The 26,155-nt window shown below is 43.7% G+C and overlaps 1 protein-coding gene across 2 annotated transcripts in view; it reads left to right on the forward strand.

Annotated features, from left to right (window-relative positions):
* GRIP2 (glutamate receptor interacting protein 2) overlaps nt 1–26,155 on the forward strand; it is a 288,332-nt gene that overhangs the window by 130,282 nt on the left and 131,895 nt on the right. The gene's annotated exons all lie outside the window — the stretch shown is intronic.

Genomic DNA, 26,155 nt, shown 5'->3' on the forward strand with positions numbered 1-26,155 from the left:
CAGAAAGTGATTAATTCCAGTTAAGTGTTAGCTGGGTTTTATTGATTTTTTGCTTGTTTATTTGCCAGTCTGTTTGGTTTTGTTTCACTTGTCAGTTGAAAATAGGATGACTGGGACATGACTTTTGCATAAGAACTTCAAAAAGGTCTTTTTCATGACTACATCAATATGAAGGATTGCTTATTGGTGTTTTTTTTTTTTTTTTTTTTTTTTTTTTAATTACAAATTAAAAAAAGAGAGCAAGGAAAAAGCACAATGAATCCCAGGTGGTCAGCCCAACTAGCTTGATGCCTTATCTCTTGCACTGACTAATAATCCATACTTTACAGGAAAAATAGATTGCCTGCTGATGTACTGACTCATGGGGTGTTATGTGAGGGGGAGAGGTTCTCTGCCTGGAGCTTTGTCTCCTGTACAGGTGCAGGAGGAACCTTTGAATGGAGGAGAGGCTCCTGTACTATCCTTACTGGGAAAAAAACAAAACCCAAAACCCCAAAACAAAGCCCTGCATTTCCAGATGTTGCCGTGGCTTCAGGTTGGGGTAATCCCGCTGCGGTGACTGAGAACTGTCTGCAGTAATGCTCTTGGAATTTGTTGTTTTGTTTCAATCCTTCTGCAAAGCCTATCTGTCATCCTGCTCTTATGTTAATTGAACAAAAAAGAAAAACAAATTAAATAAGGGGTCAAAATACCTTTTGGGGGGTGTGCGCGTGCGTGTGTGTGTGTTCATTTTTTTTTCTTTATTCCCTTTCCTCTCTTCCCGTCCCTGAATCTGTTCAGCCCTGGGGAAGCTTTTCTGCTGTTACCCTCCCTCAGGTACGTAGCTATTTACCTGTTGTTTGATGGAGAGTATCACTTTTATGCTTCATGTACTTGAAAGGAAGTTAAATAAATAACTCCTTTTAGTTTGTCTTGGACTCTTCACCCCTAAGAAAATGTGAAGCCAAGTGGAATCATGGAAGGGCCGTGTAGGAAGCAGTTTGTCCATGAAATGCATTTGTTTTTAATTGCCTCATTAAGTCAGGTTATGATGGATGCTATGACCTTACCCAATGCAATCTGACATAATGGGATGCTGTCAGAATTTCTGGAATAACGGAGTGATATTCACTTGACTGGGGTTTTCTTGCTTGTGTTTATAGCCATGTCGATCACTTGCAATGCTTATACGCATTAAGAACGCCTTGGCATGAGGAAAGGCAAGGTCATTAATGCTTTTTGTCATGATTACTTGATAGGCTTGTTGTTCCACCAGGAATTAATGCCTTGCTGGTAGCACAGGGAAGGAGGCGTGGGGCTGTCACGCCATGGTGCAACAGGGTGGGTGTTGGGTTCACGGATTTCTGTTGGTGCCTTCCAGGGCTCTCTCCATCAGCTGTTAACAGGGATCACAGCCAATAACAGCACAGCCATTCCTTGCAACCCACAGATTAATTTTCAGCTGAGGATAAGTGAGATACTTTAAATTCTTTGACTTACGTTTAATAAACATGGCTTGAATAGGCTCCTCCATGCCACACATCTGTTTCAGAGGGGAGTATAGCAAATGGAGTTGTCATGTCCCAGGCAAAGCATGCTTCCTGGGCACCTGGGGCTGACTTTGCTACTCCAGCCACGAGGGGACAGGAGCCCCCTCTTATTTCCTCACTTGTGTAATGGAGAGATACAAGAATATCCTCCTCTTTCTGTGATGGATCAGTTTTGTAGGTCTCAAAATGTTTGAATAAGGCTTTTGGCCACCCAGCAGCTCAAAATATCTCCTACAAAAAAGGAGGAGGAAAAAAAAAAAACACCTGCAGGTAAATCATTATGGTGTATTTGTTTTCCAAATCCTATAAAAAAGAAAATAGAAATTTTGAATAAAATTCTTTTTGCCTTTTCCATTTCTCCCTTAGAATTTCCCAATAGTTGAATCCAAAAATTAATTTAACAAAAACTTATAAATATTTCTTCATCCCTTTCTCCTTCCCATCCTTCTCCAGAATAATTTCTAGTGGATGAAGTTTTTGGAAACAATATTTGCATGTTATAGGTCTGACTCACCCAGCACATCTTTCCGTAAATAAGATGATACTGTTGGGTTTTTTTGGTTTTGTTTGTTTGTTTTTTACATCATGGGTAGTTCTATTTAATTATGAAGAGCTGGACTGTTGACTTGGATGAAGCCCCACTGTGTGTAAATGCTCTTACAAACACTGATTAGGATGGCAGGTTGTGACAGCTGAGTCAGCCAGAAACCTTGAAATACGCCATTTGGGGCTGTTTGTTGGTGATAATGAGTCTCAACTGCCACAGGCTTTATTCTTTTTTTTCAAAAGTTTAGAGCTTTCTCCTTCATCAGGACAAGGGCATTTTTCAGATTCTCTTGAAATAGATGCGGCACAGTCTCTTCTCCTGCAGCGGTCACTGCTGTGGATATTTGTGAAGGAAATAAGTGAGATTTAGGAAGTGTTGGAGATAAGCTTATTTGCATTAAAGCTCACTGAGAATTTGATTTCCATAATAATTTTTGAGGTTTGTGGGGCAGAAATGAATTCTGAATCAGAACACATCTGAACTTAAAATTTTTCCAAAGAAGCGAAATTTCACAATATTCCTCATGAAAACACTGAAACATGTTTCCAGAAGCGTAGAGTGCTGTCTGACATTTCCCTGGGACTTGGGCTGAACTTGGTGTTATTGTTGTCGGCTTCATTCGAGCTCCTCAGGGGGAGGTGGTAGGAGACTGAGAACATTCATGTCAAGTGCAATTTGTGGTTGTTGGGACTTGCAGCCTCTGCGGCTCCGTGGATCCCTGTGCTTCCAGGCCAGGAATGAACTTGCAAGTGTCAGATAGGGCTGAGCAGGCTGTTTAGCCCCACAATTAGTTTGGCCATCATGGCATGTGCTTGTAGCATACAAAGTGAAAACAGAACTGCACACCCTTTTCGTTCAGCCTCCAGCATCCATCTGATTCAGAGTCCCTGCACAGCCTGATCCACGAGACAGCTGACTCCATGCCCCCTCTCTCTTCTCTGTTGAGATTGCCCTGGAAAAACCCCAAACCAGTGCGTTTAGCATTGTCTATGTTGTGGCTACTGTGGACTTGGAAACCTTGGAGAAATGCTGCAGAGCCAGGCAGTGGCAAGGCTCCCGTGGATGTCTGTGAAAATGGAGCTGCTTCTATCAAAGCTTTTCTTAGAACCTGCCAGTCCTTTGGAACAGCATGTATTTAATCAGAAACCTCCTTTATTTCTGTTCCCCCTTTCTCTACTCATCCATCTTCTCATTGCCATTCCCATTCCTTTACTTCCATCCTGCAGTAGCAAGTGCTGATACTGGGCTACCAGCCCCTTGTAAGCAGCCACAGTTGGCATGTTTTAGGAAAACATGTAAATCCATGAAACAGCATGGAAATGTGAATGCTTCTGTGGGGGCACAGAGGAAGCTACAGAGCTAAAACCTAGTCCTGATAAAATCCAGGGGGCTTTTACTGTAATGAAGTTCTTCAGCAGGAACTGTTGTTTGTTTGGAGCTGCTGTGCAGTGATTAGTTTTTCAATAAGAGCTTCAGCTTCACCTGGGTATATCTGCAGTGATTACAGGACTGAGCCTAAATGTCTGGGGAGAATATGCTAAACTTCACTGCCGTTGGTGACAGGCTTCAGTGATACCTACCTCCGCAAGCCTAGGGGTTTAGACATCTGCTTTATTTGGGCTTCCTGCAAATTACACCCCCAAGGAGTTTAAGGGACTGAAATAATGTGTACTGACAGTACATGGTGTGGAAATGTCCTTCCCTAACCATCCTGCTGATGGATGACTTCAGTGTGGAAGCAAAGGCAGATTGATGGCAGGGAGCAAGTGGAAATCACACAGAGGTTTGGGTTTGACCTGGGGTAGACACTGGTGGAAGAAGTAAATGAAAGATGGACATTTGATCCAGAAATGTCATTCCTTCGGTTTTTTAACTGTCTGAGATGCTGGTGAGGTAACGCAGCTTCTTGTACCAGAAGCACTGCCATGTATTGCTTTGCTTTGCTTTGCAATGCTGACTTTTCAGAGTATTTTGTTTTCATTTCCTTAGTACCCAACTGGGAGAGCTGAGACCCTGAACAGCTGTAATAAGCCCATGACTTCATTTCCAAATGGCATGTCTTGAGAACATCAAGAAAGGGTTGGGGTTTAGGAGCAGTGAGCTGGCTGCTTCTCACTGGGGATGGCAGCTTCAAGGGTCAGGAGACACTGTAATTAATAGGGACCGGTGAGCCAGCTGGGAAGTTCTGGCACACAAGCTGAGATCCTCGGTGAAAGCTAAGGGAAGAGAGGCAAAGCAGTGAGAAATTTGGGAACAGCCTTCCTCTTGTAGTCCTCATCAGGGCTGAGCCCTGGCCACAGGAATCCTTAATCTGAAGGAGTGAATGAAATTGTTTTTCCTCCTAAATAAGCTTAGATCCCTGTATTGCAGCCCTGATCACTGTGCTGCCTGAGCATTTGAGGTCTTGAATGTATTTGTGTTCTCAGAAGTATCTTAATGGTGAAATGTGCTCTTATCCCTGTTTTTAGCTGGGTGGTTGAGGTCGAAGTCCTGCTGACTGCAAGGAGTTGGCTTGGCACCATGTGGCATGGCCCATCACCTCGCACAGGTCTAGAAGTGATGCTGTTCACTTTTCCTATTGGTAAGCCATGGGCTTCCCTGCCAAGCAAAGGAAAGGTGTTTTGGGGCTAGTTGGAAGCCTCCGTTTCTTGCTTACAGCAAGAGCTATTTCAACTTGAAATGCTTGGGAGTAGGCTTTGAGAGACCAATTATTCACAGTCATGCCCGATGCTACTGGAGAATAGGGGGTAGGGTTTGTTCCTCTTCAGCTTTCTGTTCTGTGAAATGATAACAACATTTGTCAGTGTGAATCCCCTGCGAGGCAGAACAGATACAGTTTGGGAGGTGGGAGAGCAAACTGTGCCCACCTCATCCCACCGAAACAGTGGGATGTGTTGTTAAAACATCTGTGGCCCGCTGCAGAGTAAATCTCTTCCTAATTCTCACAAATAGCTGAACGTCCTGCCTCCATCTGAACTACCGACCAAAATGTGCACGGTTTGAGAGAAGGGCCATGTTTCACCAGAGTTTGGGCTGAGTCCAACACCTTGAAGTCAAACTTCTCCTGTGGGTAGTGCCTCTTCTGCATGGCACCCTCAGGTTGAACTCAGACTGGCAGGGCAGCTTCCAGTTTAATTCCACTGATGGTTCTCCAGCAATCCTGTCTTAAAAGCCCTGCGTGTCGCTTGGCTCTGTTTGCTGTTTCTTACTCTCTCTCAGTACTGCTGCTTCTTTCTAGTCCTTCACTTAGGAGCCCCAGGTATTCAAGTGAAAGCGGAATTTTGGACCCCTGTATTTGTATACCTTTTGCCTCTGTGAAGGGGCAGAGATCATCCTCCACTAAGAAACTATCATTGCAGGATTAGTCCCTTTAGACTCGGATTCTACTGTGCTACTTGTGATGCTTTATACTACTGAAAAACTCCATGTTTCTCTGAACTTGCTTCCTCTGCAGCCGTCTGCCAGCTGGCGTTTGGCACAGGATCAGAGTTGTCACCTTTCCAGACTTCTTTATTGAATCAGAACAAAATTTCAGAGAGGCAGTAGCATGGGAATGCTCAGAAACAGTACCTGAAAGCATGTTGTGGCATTGTGGAGCTCAAATGAAACAAGCTGTATCTTGACATGCAATGTTCAAACTTTCACAAAAACAAGACTCAGAGTTTTGCTTTAACAATTTTATGTTGGTCTCTCCATTCCCCTTCCAGCAGAAAAGTGTCTACCTACATGTTCCTGGTCTTGGCAGTGTACATTTGGGTCTCTGCTAGTCCCAGGGACATCTAGAGACATGTCAGTCACCAAATGTCATCATTTTACCCTGCTTTTCCAGGGCTGCAGCTCCCTCCCTAACCAGTGAGGCTTGACAAAAACTATTTAATGGTGATGTTCTGATTGCACAGCAGTCTTCAGAGGCCAGAAAGTGAACTGAAGGTGCTGGAAGATCTTGTGAACTACTATCATTCAGGAAAGGACTTGGGAAAGAAAACGTACAAGTCAGATAAGTTCATATTTTACCCAGACCTGTTTTTAATTTCCCATGATAAATGACCACCATCTGTTCCCTGGTCTCAGCATTGTTATTGTTACAGTGAAAATATTGTGGCCACTGTCAGGCACTGAAATTTATTTATGTGGCTGGTATGTTTTTTGTTGTCTCTACAGCAATTACAGCCCTTCATTCATCCACAGATAGTTTTGAACAGATACGTGTTTTCTTACCCCACAAAGCAACCAAACAAAAAGCTAAATTTGCACCTGGTGCTTTCAAAATTGGGAAGCCTTTTAAAGCTAATTGAGCCTTTTTGGGTTTTTTGTGGTTTTTTTTTAAATTTTAATTCTGAGACCCCATTGCCTTGAAATAAGCATAAGCTTAGTGTGAGTGGTTGGAAGTAGCTGTGTGAATCCTTAATTTCTCTGCCAGGCCTGTGCTTTTCCATTGCTTGAAGATTTCGAAATCCCCAACTTTCATTTCTGTATCTCCAGTAAAGCTGGTAAGATGATGTGCACAGGTGACAAACCTCCAATGTTATCCTCTTTCTCTGTTGCCTTGATTTATTGTCTTGTTTATTATTTTGCAATAAAGCCAAAAAACCAAACTAATTCACTTGAAACGCAGCAGTTGCAAGACAGCAAGCGGGTTGTCTTCACAAAAGCTTCTCATGTGCTTTGAAACAGCTAGAAAATATCTAAGGGAAGGGAGTAAAATGGCAGGGAGTCAGCAGAAACTTGCAGAGGGGCTCAGTGCCACAGATTGGTGTTAAAGCAGAGGAAGATTTGATGACATGAAGCCTAACAACAGTGCTGCGTGATGTGATTAATAACTGCAGCAAGTGAGGTGGTGGTTTGTGCTGTCTGTAGCCTCACTAAGCCTAGCAGAAACTTAGAAAACAAGAAAAATATATTGTGGTAGAGAAGAATCAGGTCAGGCTTACTGGTGAAGTAGGGCTTGGAGTAGCATGTATCCCCTTGGTTTGGAGGCATTTACTTAGTGCTGAACATGGTGTCTCTGTGGTGTCTCTCTACCCTGCAGCAGTCCCACATGTTGCACGATTACAGAGAACGGTGCTGCAGCAGTTGGTGATGCATGAGTTGTCTTTGGGATGTGATGAGTTGGGGATGCATGTTGGCTTTGGGAACTTGCTTCCAAGCACTACCTCTGGAGAACGATGCCTTCAGTTTTGCCTGAGGGCTGCCTGCCAAAAAGCAGGTCAGGGGTTTGGGGTTTGCTCAAATCTCTCAGCTGTGGCTGGGATCCTGCAGCACAGGCAGACAGGGATGTGCTTCTGCATTTCTTACTCCTTTGGGTCTTCCTACCAAAGACCTACCACCCTTTTGTGTTTGTGGCAGATGCGCTGCACCTAAGTTTTATAACAACTAAGGGCAATAGCATTGGGTGCTTTCCTATTTGAAATCTCCTGGGGTGCTCCAATGTTGAGAAATAGCCCAAAATATTGCTGGTTAGGGAGCAGCCTCTTCGCTGGGGTGCAGGATGGATCTGCTGTCAGAGGCAGGATTAAAGAGAGTGAAGGAGGGGAGGATTACCCTGGTTGAAGTAGAGCAGGAGGCTGTTTTCAGCCCTGTTGGGCAAGAGGCCCCCACCGCGTGCTGCTGACTCACGTAATGACCCTTGTGCTAATGCTGTTCCCTATCATTTAACACAAAAATAGAACTGTTAAATTGAGACCAATTTGAAACGTGTGGTTTGCTTTGGAAAACACTTAATAGCTGCTATACTTTAACTCTAAGACTGTGATTGGAAAAGAAGGGAGAAGTAAATAGTTTGGATTAACTTAATATTACTATATTAACTGCAATATTGCTATATTAAACTGTTATTATTGAACTTTCCTAAATTCTACACAAATCTTGGCTCAAATCAAACAGCTTCAAATAATTTGTGAGAAGTGGAAGGTGAAGCTAAGTGGGACTAGGGCATGAAAGAGTGTGTGATTACCTGAATGGAAACCAAAGTGTTTCCAGTACTCACAGCGGTTAGTGAGTTGCTTTGAAGGATTTTCACCCCTTAAATCTTTAGTGCTTTGAGGCAGTGATTTTGGCCTTCAAATGAGTAGAGAGCAACTTGCTGCTTTGACTGCAGAATAAATTTTGAAAGCAGTGTGAGTGCAATCTACAGGATTGGCAGCCAGGCTGGCCATAAAGCAGGAATCTTTCCAAAACGTGTTATTAAGAGATCTCATGATTAATTAATCATGAAAAAGTAGCCTACAGGGCCTGGGTGGTGGTTCATAGTGGCTTGTTGCCTTTTATAGTGACCAGCTGGACTGTGTTTTAAGAACAGCAGCAGCTCTGTAGGTGTTTGCACACTAAGGCAGACAGTGACATCACATCAAAGAATACTTTTCCTTCTCCGTGCTGTGGCAGGTGGGGAAATGCAGAATGGGGTTAGTGCAAGTAGCATCTGCAGTCATGGGAGATGTGCAAGTTGTAGCTTTGGTCCCTGAGAGCTCATCTCAGCAAAATGCTTTACATTGCTTCATGCTGTCTTGCTTTGCTGCTGCTCACTGTGTTGCTGCAGCTCTCTTAAAATATTAATTAGATGAGAAAGGGATCGCCCTCAGATGACCCTCTTGAGCATCGCTTGCTGGATTGAGAGTAGGGACTGCATTACAGCCCTAAATTCTTGTTTTTTATAGAAGTGGTAATGGTGACTCAGTACGGATGACAATTTGAATTGGTTATGTCAGCTCTAACTAATGATATTGAAGACCAATAAAGTGACTCTTAGATTGGTTTGGCATTATTAGTCTCATTATTAATTATGTAGACATGACAGCAGCATTAGTGCTAGTATTAACTGTCAAAATTAAATGGAATTGTATTCATAAATCTCACTGATGAGGAATATGTAAAGGATTACAGTCATTCTCCATACGAAGGGAGAGGAAAACAGAGTGATTCTGGGGTGGGAGTGAGATGGAGATGGGGGAAAGTGTGGGGAAGGATACCAATGAAGGTGATGATCGTGCAAAGAAGGAGCCTGAGAAAGGGGAGCAGGACTAGGGGTAAAGTCTGGCCATGCCCTGGGTGGATAAGGTTGGATTCCTATGCATGTTACCAGGAGTTATGGACCCTATCACCTTTGAGCCCTGCTGCCTGCGTAGTGCTTCTGCCTCCTCTTTGGGATACTGCCAGCGGCTTGAGTATCTAACCTGGGAATCACTGCAAAGGGTTTCTCTGTTGTGCGAAGCTGGGACACGCACCCTGCCAGTCTCCCATGGTGCTTGGGAAAGTCTTAACACTTGTGAAGAGCACAGGGGTTGCAAATGGCAGAGACTAATACTAACTGGGATGAGCACTCATCAGGAGCAGACTCTGATCTGGATGCTGCCCATGGACAGGAGCATGGCGAAGCAGGCACATCCATCCTGCCCTGGAGGGAAGGCAGGGAGATCCTTGCTCAGCAGAAGAGCTGCTTTTGCTCCTGGGTAGCCAAGCCAGCTCTGACCGTGGTAAACTGCAGAGATAAGGCAGTGCAAATTACCTCCTGCCCTGGAGAAAGGTGGAAGAAGAAAAATTATGCCCCAAAGGGATGCGTGGGAGCAGCACGGTTCCCTGGGGTGGTGCAGTTTGCACAGCGCTGCTTGTCTGAGGCCACGTCTCATTAAAATCTGGGCCTTAATGAGCTGAGAAAACTGCATCCGCTGAAGCTTGCCGTTGGGCTCTGCTCTGCAGCAGTGCTGACATGGCCATGTCTAGGTGTGAGAGTTCACAGGCATGAAAGGGTTAACCAAGGCTGGTGGTGACTGTCGATGATGGGCCATGCCCTGTCCTGTGCTCACCTTTGCATGGGGGCGATGGGCATGGGTTTTCTTTTGCTCAGTGGTGAGAGTAATGGCTCTATTTATAATGCCTTAAACGAAGTGCATGATAATTTAATTTGTACATCCATTAATGCTATCTACTGCAGGGTTTGTTCTTAATTATATCGCTCTAAATGGAGTTTTAGACGTATTAATGGGCTCCTGGTTCTGCTGCCAGACATGGCTGTGTCCATCTCACACGTGGTTGCTTGGAGAAGGATCTTTCTGTTCCACTAACCCCACTGCCTTGGTTGGAGAGGGCTCCTCCTGAGCTGACCGCCATTGCCCCAAAATCACCTTTCTTCTCTGAAGGGCCAGGAGACAATCACAATGGTTATTTCCTTGGCACTGGTGTGGGAGGTAGGGCAATGTTACTTGCTCTTCAGGGCCTGAGGGCAAAGGGATCCTGTAGGACCTGTAGCCCCAGGGCTAGGAGCTACCTAAGCTCCCGAAGCTGCTCATCCCACAAACAGAAATTGGGCACCCAGATGTCTTTGTAGGTTGGCTCAGGGTTGACCTGAGCATCAGTGAACTGATAACCTGCCTCTGCTGTTGGTTCCTATGGGTATGAACAGGTTAATAAGCATCTATCTCAAGTCATGTCTCATGGTCTAGTTTACCGCTGAGAAATCAGCAGCTCTGCCAAAGGCATGTATTTGTCACCTACCTGACTCCCAGGCAGCCTTTGCCAAGCACACAGGACTATTTTCTACTTAGCTGCCTTTCTCTGAAAACTGTCATTTACCAAACAACAAAAGGTTTCTGTTGAGGAGAGCGCTCTTCTCACCCCCGACCTGTGCCTTGTTTGTGCCCTGCCAGAATGGCAATAGTGGAAGGGAATCTGAGCTCTCCGTCTTTGGAGATTGCCATGGACAAGAGATCAGGTCAGAGCTTCTCCCGCAGTTCTTGCATCCTTCTCATTGGTTTGGCTGGTGTCCGAGAGCAGGTATGGCCCTGGGTGGGCGCTGCAGGCTGCACTTTGTTGTCCATTAAAGTATATTTAAAAGTATCAGAGGGTCATTTAAAAACATGGAGAGGCTCAAAATGATTTGAAAAGTTTAGAGAGCCTAAACTTTTGAAATAGGGAGAGAAGCTGTTTGCAGGAGTGTATTCCAGTGGTTGTGCTACAAATGTCTTGACTAGCCACTTCACCTCGCAGTGCCTTGGTGTCTGTAGGAAGCTGGGGAAATTACTTACCTCTTTCCAAAGGTGTCAATGAGCAAGTGATGTTGGAAAGGTGCTGGATAAATGTAATTATGCAAGTCCAGGAAAGTCAAGGTTCTTCCCTACAGACTGCACATATATTTAGCGTTTCTCATAGATGCAGATATTATTTGCTGTCTGCATTAGCTATTTCTAATCTTTGAAATGAAGCCAGAATTCTTTAAGAGTCACTGCTTTTTCTGAGCTGATGCTGACTCTTTTGCCTGAGGAGCATTAGAAATCTGCCAGAATGCATGTATTGTCGAAAACAGAAATTGAAAACCCTATACAGGATCTGCTGCCCCTGTGTGTTATGAGCTTTCCCAAGTGATCAAGGAGAAGAAATGCCTGCTCTTGTTGTCTGCAAGAGCTGTGGATGGACAGAGGCAAAAGAAATCCTTCCCTTTCCTTCCCCCCTCCCACCGCCACCCAAAATTCTCTCTTTGGGTGGAAACAAGCTTTTGACACAGAGACACGCATGCATACACACACGAGCGCTTTCGTGCCTCCCAGTGACCTGCCTGCTTCTAGCTGTCCCTCCTTCCCGGGGAGCTGGAGCTGCTGAGACACAGGAGTCGGGGAGATCCTGTCCCCAGTCTGCGGCTGTGAGATCAAATGAATAAAGTGAACAAGGTTTTGAAGATCCTTAAGAAGTCATCGAGGAGGAGGAAGAGATGGAGAGAGGAGCTGAGGGTGGAGGAGGAAGGGGAGAGCCGGGAACTCTGTGACCCGGGTGGTTTGTGCCGCCTGCACCTCTGTACCAGTGGTAAGGAACCAGGAATGCTCCTGCTCGCCCAGAGATAACGTGCCTGTTTGATATCCATTGCTTATGTGACAGGAGAGCTTCCTACGGCCAGTTGCTGCTGTCGTGCTTTGCAAGGGCTGAAAAATATTGGTGGGAGAAGTGGTAAGGGCAGGGAACTGGGACTCCTGGGTCTCCTTTATAAACCTTCCCTTGCTGGTGAGGGTGGCGTTTTGCACATCTGTGGATTGGGGACAGTAGGGAGTCATCTTTCTGGTGGGATGGTGTCCCTAAAAGTGCAGGGACAATGGTGAATGTATAGCTCATTGAGATTTTTGGTATGTCTTGTTGCATTTTGAGATATTTAAGCCTGGATGTTTATTATGTATATTTGTGCAACAGAAAAACAATGGGAAATGGACAAATTTAGGTTGCTGTTTTTTTGAGGAATGTTTTTGTCTGCAAAAGCGTGCTATGGTCAAAGTTGGTCTGGACCCAAGTCTATTACACCCATCTTTATCTTCAAAGCAAACTATGCTGTAGCTGTAACATAATTGAAAATTATTCTGGTTTTAGTCTGTCTATAAAAAAGCCAAATGAGAGAAGCCTAGAATGTGAAAAAATGGCATTTACAGTGTTCACTGACATGTCCCAAGCACACTTGAACTCTCTGCCGATGGCTGTGACCTTGCAGAGGAAAATGTGAAGGGCTGTGCACGTGGCCATCAGGCTCAGCTTTCTTCATTCTGCATTGCCAGTGTCCAAGGGATATGAAGTGCTTATGAAACTACACTTAAGATGAAGCTACGCTCGTGTCTAATGTAGGTCACTGTTCTTTTCACTGTCACATTTAGTAGTTTGCTTGCAATAGTATTGTTGCAACTTTTGAACGTTTCATGGTTTCACTTTTTTTCTTTCTCACTCACCTAATTCTGTTGAGCTGCTTTTCTGATCCTGTCCTGGAGTGTCTGATTCTTACAGGGCCCTGGGTGGTAGGTGGCTTCGTTTACACCTGGAGACCTGGGGCACAGAGATGTTACTGGACTTGCCCAGGATCACACAGATTGGGGCAGCTTGAGGCCCGAGCCAGTGCTATGAGAAGCAACACCGGTGACTGTCCTGCTCTTGGCTCCAGCTTCTACATGAAAAATGATTTCTGCTAAAAATCTGCATTGCAAAGGCGGTTCAGATCAAATGGCTGAGTGATGGAAAGCTAGCAAATACAGCTCAGATCGTTCCTTTGTGCTTTTGTGTTAAATGCCTTCTTAAATTACACCATGGTAATCAGGAGATCATACCTTAGCATGTCTTGCTGTCTTTCTCTGTGACTTGGATCAGGCCTAAAGCCAGCCAGCCTGGAGGACATTTAACTGGGCAGCTTGTAACTCCAGTGGAATTGAGCCACTGGAGGATTCTTTAGCACCCTCTTCCTTGGGTCACTCTGAGGTCTCCCTGCTTCTTTCAGTCATAAGCTACTGCGAGAACAGGATATCATTCCTAACTGGGTCTTCTTTGCTTATAGGATTTGATTGGATTTCATTTACTCATCCATTCATTCATTCTGCTTCCACTTGCCCAGGCTTTCTCCTGTCTTACCTCCTCAGGTAGTCCAAGAGTCTGAGAAGTATTTTTGCCACCATTTTTTCTAGTGAAATATACTCAAATATTTTTGCTTAATGTTTTCATTATATTTCTTACATCATTTTTAGTTAGAAATTGATCAACAGATAAGAAAGGAAATTAAAAGCTGAAAATATTTGGGTATCAGAAAACAAGGAGACAGTGGGAAATGTTAGTTAGCTCTAAATTGACTGTTATTACTATTGTTAACCCTGGCTGTATTTTACTTTGTCTTTTTAATAGACAGTTGTCAGCTGAGAAATTTCACACCGAACCCTCAGCTTTCCTGCTGCCTGGGAACATCGTCCCATCTGGATTGAGCTTTAAATTCAGTCCATGTCCTTCTAGCCATCTGCCAAGCCTTTAGATGCTGACCTGAAAGACTGAGTGCTTTGGTTATTTTTTATTTATTTGGTTATTCTTTTTTATAAAAAGAATGACACAGATCTTTTGATCCTGCAGTTAATGCCAACCTGTATGGGCAATACTAGCTAGGTGGCCATCTCAGCTGGATGTAAGGAGTTGACCTCTCCCTCTGAGCAATGTGTCCAGGCTGCTCGCAGGGAAAGGAGAGCAATTGGTGCTTCTCAACCCAAAGTAGACATCTCCGACGGTGAATTCTCCAGAGAGCCTGTTCCTCTCTGTTGACTGTAAGGGAAGTGTAAGTGACTGGCTAAGATGAAGATGCCTCTTGTGGGCTGAATTCTGTGTGGTTTGTAGGGTTTTTGGGGCACGAATGTGTGACCGTCTAAGAAAGTTTTGGCTTCACCTGAAGCACATCCAGGCAGTAAAGAGCCCCTCTTTCACAGTCTCTGCTACTCTGTAACAGTTTGTTAGCTTGAGGCTTTGTAAAAAGCTGAACCGATGGCATTTTCCCTAAATGTAAGATAGACAGTGGGTTAATGCCCTTTTCTGCCATATAGACAGCAGTGATAGGGATGGATTGCCAGGAAATAAAAATCATCTGTTAAGGCAAATGGGGAGAAAAATAGTGCATTCCTGCAGTTGGGTTCTCTGCCGGCAGTTATTCCAGCCAGTTATATCTCCACAATAAAATGTAAATGAATGCAATCATTTATTTTGCAGCCTGGAGGCCTAGTGGTATGAAAAGATAAGAGAGCATTTTCCATTGTTTATATGGTGGAGGTGGCTCTTCTGTGTCTGCTGCCGTCTCTCTGATACCTTGGCAGCATCTAAATGTTGCCTTTATTATTAAAAACACATATATGGGAGTCTAATATCTTAAACAGATTAGCGTGGTGTTTACAGAAGCGTCAGCCAGCCCCTGCTCCCCGCAGGCTCTTGGCATTCATGTGCTTTCTTCAGGAGCAGTGCACAGAAAGCAGAAATGCCATCAGCTGGCCCAGGACTGGTGAAAAAGCAGTTTGTGCAAGGAGAGGAGGCGAGGAGCTGTGGGCCTGTACCGTGTGGGGTGGCTGCTGGACCGGGGGATGATGAGCAGGAGGGATTAAGGGATGCCAGAGAGCTGCTCCTCCGGAGGCTGGAGAGCAGGAGCAAAGGGAGGGGGGCGAACAATAGGACACAGCAGTGGCACTGGGATAATCTCTGATTGTATTTAGGCATCTTTAATTGGCCTGTCAGTTCTTTGCATTTCATGCATTTTCATAAGGATTCCTCTTTGCCTCTCATTTTTTTCTTCCTGTAGCTCCTCGGATTTCCCCGCAGACAATCTCTCCAGATTTCTTTGTTTTGTTCCCCCCCCCCGGCCCTGTTTCAAAGCAGTGCTGCATTGGCCTGGCTTTGTGGTGCCTAAGCAGAAATGCAGATTCAGGAAAGAGGCTGTTTGGGAAAATCTCATGTTATCCTTGAACAGAGGGAGAGGTTTGGTACGGGAGGGAGAAATGTTGGTGAACCAAATGCTCTCTTTGCAGTGGACTAGGACTCTGAGTATAAACCCACATCCCAGTTATGTGTAATGCTAATGGGGAATTTAAATTTATACTGGAGATTTCCCCCCCTCCACCCCTTCTGGTCCCCCTGAAGCTGAGATACATTTACTGATTTACTGTCCTGATTTTCCACCCAGTATTGGCTACCTAATAAATACAGAGCTACTCAATTTCTAGGTTAAATAAATACATTCAAAGAGATGTTGCTCAGCCTTTCAGATCATCTGTGTTAAACTCCTACCCTTCTATAGCTAAGTGATGCCAGACCTAGTTGCTTCATCCTCCCACAAGAAATCCCCCAGGCACATAATTAAAACCAAGCCATCCTTGTAAAGCCACTGCCTGAGCTCCCCAGAATTGTTCCTACGTTTCTCATGGCTTTGAAGTTCATGAGAGCTGGGGCTTGGAGGGATGTGAGGACCAACGGAGATGCAGCCCTGGCAGGCAAAGTAGATCAGGAGCTGCAGTGATCACTGACGGGCTCCTCTCAGAGTCAGTCTTGTCCTACCTGATTCTTGGGGTGAAGGCAGAGAAAGGTGCCTGGCCCAGAGTGGGACCACATCAACAAAAGAGCCCAAAACTCCATGGCCGGGCTGTCAATTTAGGAGCCTTTGAGCTGATGAACCTTGATAACTTTTCAGAAGTGTCTCATCATCAGGATTTGGGAGCTGGAGCTCTGGACATCATGGGACAAAGCTCATGGGAAGTCAGTGGGGTCTCCCTGGAAAGGAGACAGGAAGAGCTGCAAGTGGTGGTGGTGGAGGAGGCCATGGATGGGCATCTCCCACTTGCCTGCTCTGGAAGAGGCACCTGTGCCTCATGTTGGCAGGAGAGCAGCTGCTGAAAGGCCCTTTGTGTCCCATCAGCAGGGTTGTTTTCACATGGCTTTCATGCATTTTGTGATGACAGTTTGGTTTGTGGCAATTTATTGTCCTGCAGGGTTGTCTCCTCTCTTTATATCCCATGGGTGTCATTGTACAGCAGTAAATCATTGCAAAGCTGATAGTTTAGTTTCCAGCAATAAATTCAGATGCTGGAAAAAGACATTTGTGTATTCCTACGCCTCTCTTCTTCGAATGTGGCTGTTTACAGACCTCGGTGTAACCCCAAGTGCAAAGAAGTTGTTTGGTAAAAGCGGTGATAACTAAAATAATGTCTGGAGAAACCTCTAAATAAATGCTTGCCATTTTTATATGGGAATGCAGGAGATGAAGTGATTTGGACAAGGCTGTACATCAGGAAAGGGAAAGAGATAGGAAAGGGAAAAAGACTCTTTTGGCAGAGCATCAATATCAGGCTGGGAGTACGTGTGCTGCACTGTTTGGTCCCAGAGGTGGGACTGCGCTGGGGTTCTGCAAGGAGTGGTCTAGCAGCTGAGGTTTAATCTGCTGCAAGTCCTGGGACGATGCTGAGACCAGGCACCAAGGCACCTTCTGCTAATGGGGACAGCATTGTTGCTGGTGGAAAAGGGAAAGAAGTCAGTGTTATAGCATTGAGGCATATATATTTGAAGATAAAGACAGAGGATCCTGAGAAAGGCACAGGCTGGAGACCCTAATAATCCTCTCTATGGCTGTGCCCAACAGTAGTGAGCGTACTGCAAATGAAATGAAGCAGTTATTAGCAGTTATCATCATATCACAAGATAGAAGCCAGTCTACCGAGGTAGAAAGAGTTGCCCTTTTCCAACCTTTCAAAGTGATTTCCCTCCTGGTGACCAGCAGAAAAAGAAAGCTGCATTTCCTAAGGGGAGCCTGGTGCCCTTTCAAAGCCCCAGCATCTCTGATCTCCCTCTTTGCTAATGGGGTCACAAAGCTCCATTATTTATAGCTCCTCCTGGACATCCCACTTGCACTTCCCGCAGTGGTTGTGGGCAGGGGGTTGCTGGTGTACACTGGAGATTCAATGGTGACTAAAAGCTCACAGGTAGTTCCGGGATCTCTAACTTCCAGCAAAGGCAACTGTACAGAAAAAGCTTTTGATCAAACAGAATCAATCCATTGTAACCAAACATGTATTTTACTATGAAAATATTCTGTTTCAACATTTCCAGCAATTAAAACCTCCTTCATCTGGACTGTTTGGTGCTAGAAATTAATTAGCTGATAATATCCTCTTCAGAATAAAGACAAATGTTTTCATGTCTTTGCTGAAGGCTAATATTTGCAAAAAGAAGAAAAGTAGATGAGTTCCTCAAATCTTGCCCTGATCAAGATACTTCCTTAGTGGTAAGCTTTCCATGAGCTTCTCCGTGCCTCTTTCTCATCTTTCAGATAATGCTAAGTGCTAGAGAGTGGCTAAATGAAAGCTGCAGCTTTCAGCTTGAGGATTGGAGTGGTCAGATTCAGTCCAGTCCTTCCGTCTTGGGGTCACCTGTAATAAATGCTGTGGAAATGGGTAAGAGTGGAAATGTGTAATGGGACAGGTGGCCTTTTTCTTCAAGGGCAAGTACATGAATGCTCCTATGGTTAGAGACAGCATCTACACTTTACTTGCTTATCAAGTGGTTGTAGAAGCTGGGTAGTTTAGTCCTTTTTGCAGCTTTATCTTGAATTACTGTGTGGATGAGAAAGGGACAGGTGAGCCTGGAGGCCAACTCTCTGATTTCTTAGGGAAGCAGAGACGTGCTGAATGAACTCAAAATACTCTGCAGCACTTGCTTTGGCAGCCTTTTTGCAGTTGAATAATAAAAATAACTAAGTAAATCCAGGCAGCATAGGAATTTTAGAAAACTCCAGACACTATCGTTCCTCTGACTATCTGAAGCCCCACCAATAGGTTGCATCAACACTGACTTTGGAGCAAAGTGTTTTCCTGCTCGTTCACCTGATGATGGGACCAATCAGTTAATAAGGAAATGCAAATAGATAGTGAGAGTTTCAGGCTCCCTGACTATAAAACGCAGATTTTATATTGTTTTTAAACATCAACATAAAATAAGGTATAGACTGACTTGTAGCCTTTGTGAAGAGCTGAGTTTGTCATTGCTAGTTAGAGAAATGAATAAGGCAATTCCTTAATGGGGGAAATGTAGGGTATCTGGGGTTAGAAGGTACTTCAGAAATAGAGGTAGTAAGTGAGGTCTGAAGAGAGTAGACGTGGGAGCTGGAGTTCTCTACCTTGGTCTACCTTGGATGGTGAAAGTAAAGATCTCTCTTAGCAGAAAGTATTAAATTAATGGTAAGTGCTTTTCAAACAAACCACCTGTCAGTGAGATTGTATCCATTTTTAATTATGCCATTGTGATGATAATTACTATGATTTAGGCATTTCCAGACAAGTCTCTAGTTAATTATGGGTGCAGTCAATTCTCGGAAGAGTGAGTGTTGGGTCCCCTCTGCGATGGCAGAGCTCTGGGGCTGATAACCATAGGGGGTGGCAAATCTGCACCTACCGTCAAACGGCTCTTGTGTGAATGGAAAAATGCTTAAGGTAGGAAAAATTTAATGATGAGTTTTTTGGGTGGTTGTTTGCATTTAATGAGGACTGGGCTCAGCTCCCTACTCTGCTGTTGGCTCCCAGTTCAAAACTGGGCAAGCCACTGATGGGGAAGTTTTCTGCCAGAGTAAACTGGTGTGGCTGTTTTGCAGACAAGAAAGCAATGCCAGTTACATGCGGCAGTGGATGTGGCCATTAGATTTGATGGTGGACAAGGATAATTTAGCTTGATGTCCTGTAAAAACACAGGCCAAAACCTTCATCCATGTATCCCTAGTAACTTGGCCAAGACCAAGGCAAACCTTCCAGTTGGTTTTCTGGAAGGCAGGCATCTGGTTTGGATTTAAGAAGACCATAACATGGATAGTGTTCTCTTTCCCTAAGTAATTTGTTCTGGTGAGTGAAACACCTTTACTGCTATTATTTTGGAAAAGGGATCTTGTCTATAATGGTTTAAAATTGAGAGAATTGTACTTCTCTTGGCCCATTTGTTCTGTCTCCTGTACTCAAACTGCACTTGCTGTGATACACTGGTACAATGCGGGCAAAATGAGCCCCCAGATGAGGTCTATATAAACAACCATAATATTGGTGTAGTGTTTAATGGTAATAATGAATTTCAATTTCATGGGTCCTTAAGACCTCTGGAACACTCTGCTATTGATTAATAACATTGATTAATTAATATATATATACAGTATATAAATTCAATCAATATATCACAGAATCTTCTAGGTTGGAAGGGACCTTAAAGATCAGCTTGTCCAACCGTCAACCTAACTTTGACGAAATAGACACTCGCACAACAAACAAAAAAGCAACACCATCACTAAACCATACCTCCCAGCACGACATCAACCCGTCTTTTGAACACCTCCAGGGATGGTGCCTCAACCACCTCCCTGGGCAGCCCATTCCAATGTCTGATAACCCTTTCGGTGAAAAATTTTTTCCTAATATCCAGCCTGAGCCTCCCCTGGCGTAACTTGAGGCCATGAATATATATCAATATATATATCTCAATATATATTGATTAATAATAAAAAAGATTTCAATCTTTTGCTTAAAAAAACAAAGCAGTTTTTTTATTGGGTGCTAAATATCAGTAACAACAAGTCTACCAGCACAAACATGCTACTTAAAAAAGGTACATATATTTCCTAGCAGAAACATTATTGATTCTGCATGATTATTTAAAATTTCCCGATATAACATGTCTAAAGTGTTTAATTTCAAAGCTGAGCTGCATGTTGCAGTGATCGCAGTTTTCTTCTCATCCTTTTTGGGGCTGGGAAGAGTGATGGTGCTCTGTAAGTAACAGTTAGATTTGTGTATTATCTTTTAACTGAGCTCACAGTAAAAGACTGCAGCTGGCACTTAAACTGGGTAACGAGAACCTGCTTAAAAGGGAAATGACTTTTGGCCTTTGGCATACTACCTCCTCTCAGGCTGTTACTAGCTAATTGCTTCATTAGCACAACAGCAATATAAAATACAGTGAGAAGACTGTTGGGAGTACATACGTGAAGGCGCAGCGTGACCCCCGTCTAGGCTGGCATCTGCAGTCAGCGTGTGCAAGAGGCTTTCGTTCTTCTCAGCAAATTGGCAGTCAGAGTGAGTGGCAATACAGCACATGGAGATAAGACTATTTTAATTTCTTGCTTCAGGAGGCTCAGCTGTCTCCTTGGGAAGACTGATGCCATGTCCGTGGATTTGCAGATTGAACAAACATACTGTACCGTTTAATTACTAAAGAACAGCTTCAGCATTTCCTGGCAAAATAGACTATGGTATTAGGCTAAATCCCGGCAACAGTGTTCCACCTGCAAGCCCACGCTTCTTACCGTGGGCAAAAGGCAGTGCCACTTTGGTCACTACTCTTTGGGATAATACAGCTCTCGTAACCTAATTTCCAAATGTATACAATGTTTTCTTGCAATTAAATAGCTGCTGTTATTTACTACTATTGCAGCAGCATTTCCAAGTAGGGACCTGGCTTCTTCTCTTACGCTCACTTGTGCAGAAGCAGGAAAGAAAGATGGGCTGATCTCCAAGCACCTAAGCTTTTGGTTTGCTGTGTATGTTGATAAGACTGCAGCATCACCACTGACATACGACCAGGGAAAAATATAAGAATTATTTTACACATGAATTGTTGAGATGTTCTTGTTATCTGATAAAATAATGATAGTAGGAGGAGATGCCTAAGTAATACCAGTAGGGCTCAAGTTAGAAGCTCAAAGAAGAATGTTTAAATTAGCTGCCTTCTTAGCTCTGGGAAATAATCCAAATGCCATTCACCCACTTGAATTGCAGAAAAGTGCCCATAAAATCCTACACATTCAGCCTTCCTGCCAACCTGGGGTGTGAATTATGGAGAGGACCACTAGGAAGACATCATCAACACATAACTTTCACCCCTAGCCCTTCACTCATCTTTAAATCATCTTCCTTGAATTCCAGTCTCGGTCTAATCTAGATACAAACTGTTAGTATCTCAGTGGTTTGGATTGGAGGTGCAGTCCCAATGAGTGCTACTTTTGAAACTGGGAGCCTGGTGCTTACACATGGTTGCATTCATGGTCTCAGTGAATGTGATGGTGAGAGCTGGGCATTCCTCCAAAAAGCCTCTTACTGGCTTCTTGCAGCTGATGCTACAGAGGGTTGAGGGTCTGGGGAAGTTCTAATCCAGGGAAATAATTGTACATAGCCGAAAATTAAACATGGCATTTCTCATGACATGGCCTTCTGTGAAGCTGGTGAGTTTGTAAGAAGTTGCACAGGATGTTCAGAGCATGTGTCAGAGAAGTCACCCATGGATGTGGAAACTAAGAAGGGCTTTCAAAATACTGAGGGTGAAGGTTAATGACTGAAGCCTGTTTGTCTGCTTAGCTGAACACAGTTTCATGACAGACTGTCACCTTCATAAGTTATTGTCAGGGTAATTAAACTTAATAGTGCCACATCAAACTTCCCCCCCTGATGTTACTCCACTGGAGGCTGTGGCATTACACAGGGGAAGGCTGTAGCCATGCTAATTAGGACCAGGCAATGTACCCGTAAAGCGTAATTTAGACCATTTCCTTTGGGGGATTGTCTACTAATGGAGCATGGTTTCAATGAAACCCTTCATCATTCACGCTGTCACTGGGATCATTTATTAAGGGTAATCAGTTAAAGCTGTACAGGTGTTGGTGTGGGCAGAGCATCTTCTCTCAAACTTTTGCTATTGAAACTGTCAACAGGCGAGGAGAAATTAGTTCAGCCTGGCTTTGGGGAGCTGTCAATTTGACTCCCTGCCCCAAATTAACAGCATTTGTTACAGTGTATTTCATTTAACAGGCACCAAAAGGGAATAAACTTGGAGCCTGGGGTCTGTTCAGTCGTTCTGGGGAGGGACCTTCTGGCTGCTGGTTACCCTGGTGCTGCTCTGCTTTACACAGAGGATACCAGGATTTCTGTGGGAATTCATGCATGGGGAAGGAGAGCTTCATCGCTAACACACAGCATCCCATGGGATAACAGATATGGGATATCTGATTTTTATAGATCAGCTCATTCTGAGTTTGATTCAAGGCCTTACTGTGTTGAATTTGTTTCAGCATTAATCCGAATTGCTTATCTGAGGCAGACCTTTTGTCTCCAAATGCTTTAATGCCGTATTTGACCTATGTTATTTGCTTCTGTAGCTCTCAAAGAGCTCCCAAATTCTTAGGGGGAGATCTGTTGTCTGCTAATCGCAATGGCTTATCTTAACATGCACTATGGAATGAATATTTTTGACAGAAACCTTCAGTCTGTCGTTGGCCAGTCTGTTTGTTAAAATCTTGCCCTTGGTAAACAGATTTTGTCAGACAATTCTGTCCAGTAAAAGTATGGCAAAGTGCTGTAGTAAAAGAAGGCAGGTTGCTTCATACCTTTTGTGACTGAAATTATTCCAATTAGAAGTTATTCATATGCTATTTATAGAGCAAAACCATCTGTAGAGAACTCTGTTTATTTTGCTTTCTATTTGAATGGAAGATGCACACTGGTTAGCCAGTTTAATGTAGTCTGATCTATAGTGGTGATAAAAAGCCTGTTAGCCCAGTATCTACTAATATCTGTTTTTACTTTTTGCAGACAATGTGCAAATACAGTATGAAAAGGAAAAAAAAAAAAGGCTGCCTTTCCATAGAAATCTGCAGTTTTGTCTCCAGAACCCATTTCATGGGTCTGCCCCCTGACTGAAATAAAGATGAAAATAATTGAGCAGTATTGTTAGTATTTGTAACATTAATGCATTCAACCATAACTGTACCTGTTGGTAAGGAAATGCTGCCTTTAAAAATAAATTTTAGTATAGTGTGTAATTTTCAGGATATCTATTAGAGACACAGGATTTTGCGTTATTATTCCTGAGGAAGGAAACAAACTGTATGGCAACTTCAAGGAAAAAAATAACTAATTTAATGTGAACTCTACTTTGAATAGTTTCTGCTGCTTTAATTTTGTTCTGATACATACTTTTAAATGTTTACATGAATAGAAGACTGTTTTCTTCCTAACCATTTTTCCAGTTTGCTATTATAGAAAAATGTAATCATTGCCAGACAGATAAACGCAGCAGTACATACATATATTCTGAATACTGTATATTCATTAATCACACAGTGTTTTGCTTTATTTTTCTGATACTCAGTGTATATCTATTTTCATTATCCTCTTGCAATGGATTCTATGGCTTGGCAGAGCCACTTCAAATACCAGAAGTGATAAATGGTAATAGATTTCCCATTATACAAATGCTTTTTTATCTTCTTAGTTTAATTGCTGCATTTCTCACTCCTCCTATTGTGCACTCTTGATGACCAGTGTCCCCACAGTCATTTCCTTAGCTGAAGTGAGGATTAGATTTATATGTGGGAGAGCTGAAAACACACTTGTTTCAGTATAAAAGAGAAACAGCTGTGTTTTGTTTGCAACTGGAATTTCCTCTGAGGTAAAACCAATTGTCTTGGGACATCCAGGCAATTCCCCCAGCTGAAGAAGTTCTCTGAGCCTCTCAGAGGAGGGTAAACTGGATCTTGATATTCAAATGTATGTCTGAATGTACTTAAAATCCCAATGATGAACCTAGAGAGAAAACTAAATGGCTCCTCTAGTCTTAATGTGTACGAATGGTACTTCAAATTTGTGAAAGCAGGTAAAATCTTGGGTAAAATGATATTTTGTTTGGGAAGACTATAAATTCCTCTGCTACAGCTCCAGCAAAATTAAATGGAGATCCATGTGCTCAGTAGCAGTGAGAGAAGAGAAAGCAACCTGGACAGAGCAAGCAACTGTATGTGGAGAGCCTTGGGCTGTCTCAGAAATTGAGCATTTGGAGCTCTGTGATTGGATCACCCCCTTGGGCTCTCGCAGCTCTGGCAGAAGCAGGAGGAGAACCCCTGTTGCCTGGCCCCATCCCTCAGCCCATCATCAGACCCATGTGCATGTTTCTCATGCAATGCAAACACAGTCATGCTTTTTGTCTTCTGTACAAGGCTTTAAATAGATACGCTACATCTAAATTTGTCTATACTTAATATACTTGTACACACCTGCCAATGTTTTCAACTCAATATTTTAAAGAAAACAAGATGGAGTCAAGAAGAAAATCTCTAGTTCTGTTGCGTGCAGATTGATCTCTAAAGCACCAAAGGTTTATTGAGTTTTGAGGGTCTGTAATTGGAATTCTTGAGTTTGAAATTCGGTGTTAGCTCCTCTGGAATTGCCATTTGCTGTGCTGCTAATGCTGCCACGTGTTCAGAGCAGCTCTTTTAGCCCTTTCCTTGCTGGAAAGCTTTCTGGGTGGGTCTGTGTTACGTTTTCCTTTGGTTCCAAATTTACACCTTTGAGTTTGAATTCACCAAACTGTATCTGGCCTTCCAGTCTGAACAGTGAAAGGATGACCCTGGTAATTAAGTGCAAAGACTCAGTGGCAGAGCACTGCTGAGATCAGGCATCAGAGGTGAATTATTCTGTATCACGTCTCTCGAGGGCCTCCTGAAAAGATGCAGTGTGTTGCTGCCTGGAGCAGTTCGTCTGTGGAAACAATTTGTGACCTCCTAAATAATCTGTGGGATCAGCAGAAATGTTGGCTAGAGAAGGTGCTCAGAGATTTTGTGTTAGTAGACTCCCAAACGCCCATCTATTGTGGGCACCCTTCAGACCTTAGGTATTGACTTGGTAATGGGGATTTCTTCTATAAATTGAGTTTCCCCGTGAGTTTCTGCAAGGCACCTTTGAGCTCCCCTGGGAACATGGTAAAAAGCAGTTGAGAACTGCTGCTGCCATCATCTGAATCCCCGTAGGGAGGGCAGAGCCTATGGGTATACGATCCTTAACATGTGTGGCTCAGACATAAAAAGTGCTGTCATGGATGGGCAAAGTACATCTCACTGCCACTGGTGCTTCTCTGGCCCAGGGATACAAGTTGTGGACTGCATGGTCTGAGGATGGCTTGTGGAACCAGGGGCACACAAACCAGAATCCTAATTTTTGTTGAACACAGAGAAAACTATCTGTGGAAGCTCTGCAAATTACCATTTTGAGGCATTATGAAACCATGCAAGTCTGTGTTTACCCCAGCTTAAAAAGACAAATGAATGTGACCGAGCTTTGTAAAGACTGAATGGTAAACCTCCAATGTTATTCTCTCCCAGGCATTCAAAAGTCCAGAAAATTATTCCTTTGGAAATCTGATTTTTGGTGACAGCATGTGAGAGAAGCGAGATTGATATCAGAATAGTAAGCTGCATAAAAGAACAGGTAGCGCTCTATCTTCTCAGCTAGTATCTCCCATGACTATTTCTTGGGTAGATTTATTATACTGTGTATAATATATTGTAAATGTATTTCACTTCCCTGTGCTGCCTGTATTTGACAGGGGGTAACTTGGAGACTGTGAACTGTGTCTTGTCACCATGCAACCCACAAGCTTTTGTTTTTTCATGTCCCCTTAGTCACCAGACCTGGCTGGACAAAAAGACCTCTCTTCTTTTAGGTGCACTGAATATACCCTGTCACGCTGGCTTTGAGTCCTTGTACAGGTCCCTCAAACTCTTTTTTATCCCACAGAGTAGGCCCTCTAGAACACCACTGGTCCCTCCAGGTGGGTGTATTGGGTCTCACCAACACCCCAACCCGCACAGACCTTCTGGTGTAGCACAGCTGGAAAGAAACCTCCACTGCCCCTTCCCACAGCTTGAGCTCCAGGTGAGGGTTTGTATGGGGCTGACTTCTCATGGGGACACAGAGTAGTCTTGCCAAGAGTGAGGCATCTGTTTTCCCTTCCCCTAAGTTCCCTGGTAACTCTGCCCAAA

This window comes from Calidris pugnax, unplaced genomic scaffold, assembly GCF_001431845.1.
Source record: "Calidris pugnax isolate Ruff unplaced genomic scaffold, ASM143184v1 scaffold81, whole genome shotgun sequence".
Lineage (NCBI taxonomy): Eukaryota > Metazoa > Chordata > Aves > Charadriiformes > Scolopacidae > Calidris > Calidris pugnax.